The sequence below is a fragment of the Sinocyclocheilus grahami genome, unplaced genomic scaffold, assembly GCF_001515645.1.
Source record: "Sinocyclocheilus grahami isolate Dianchi unplaced genomic scaffold, SAMN03320097.WGS_v1.1 scaffold331.1, whole genome shotgun sequence".
NCBI lineage: Eukaryota > Metazoa > Chordata > Actinopteri > Cypriniformes > Cyprinidae > Sinocyclocheilus > Sinocyclocheilus grahami.
In genome coordinates, this window is record NW_015505510.1 from 324,431 (window position 1) to 325,470 (window position 1,040).

At 41.1% G+C, this 1,040-nt stretch overlaps 1 long non-coding RNA gene across 1 annotated transcript in view; it reads right to left on the bottom strand.

Moving 5' to 3' along the window:
* Window positions 1-1,040, bottom strand: part of LOC107602610 (uncharacterized) — a 106,195-nt gene that overhangs the window by 42,783 nt on the left and 62,372 nt on the right. The window contains exon 2 of the long non-coding RNA XR_001611058.1: window positions 453-565. This is a non-coding gene — a long non-coding RNA (uncharacterized lncRNA). The remainder of the gene's footprint in view (window positions 1-452; window positions 566-1,040) is intronic.

The window sequence follows — 1,040 nt, forward strand, 5'->3', positions numbered from 1 at the left end:
AGGCACAATCTCAATGGAGCTGTGCAGTGCACTGAGCTCTCAGTCCGTTTAGCCTGCTGGAGGCTCAGTTGATTATTGGGTCGCTCTTCCAGTTTGGCTCCAAAAAGCAGATTTATGGCAATAGAACACTGAGTGATATTGGCTGATTGTTTAAGAGGTCCTTGTGTGGGACCACCGTTTTTGTCTCTCTGCCCATTTATACTGACTGCTGCCAAGAAAGAAATTTATTTTTTGTGCCAGCTTGCAAACACACAGGAGATGTAGCTTGCACTGCAGGGATAAAAGCTTCAGATGATTTGACTTGAGCCTGACTCTTAGTAGACAGTTTTCTGTGTGTTCTCCAACACCTCTCTGTATTCGCAAAAGTACCACTTTCCAGCTTCATGCCCTCAAGATTTTCGCTGTTTTGAATTAAAAATACATGAGTCTGAATATAGTGTGTTACAGCTTACTTTGTCATTCAGCCATGGCGAGAGTGCAAGTGGTTGGCGTTGAGCGGTCTGCCAGGAAGAGATTGGCTGATGTGGGGTTGTCAGAGGAGCAGACAGGTTCACACTTGGGTCGTCTAGAACGGACACATTTGAAAATACAAGAGAGAAATGCTTACTAGCTTGTAAACTCAAGGTGGTTACCTTGATAACATAGAAGCAAAATTCATGCTTACGGCTGGTAGGATTGCTGTGGCAAATAAAGCTTTGACTATTACCTCGGTATCTCTCTCTGTGCTGCTTTTGGTAAAACTGGGAATTATCAGGATCCAAAGATAAACAAAATATATTTAGTGGTATTCAGCTGATTCATTCAGTTTTACATTAAATATTCTTTCTAATACCATGTCCTGTCACAATTTTACAAGCTTCCTCAGATAGCATTTTATCAGACCTCAGACCTTTTTTATGGTTTCCCTTTCATGTTTTTTGTCAATATGTTTCTTTCACAATCAGTCCTCTCCTCCATATTTGAAAATGAGTGAGGTCTGGGGTGGGGTTAAGAATTGCGCTATAATGACCCCTACAAATACAACTCATTATATACACTAA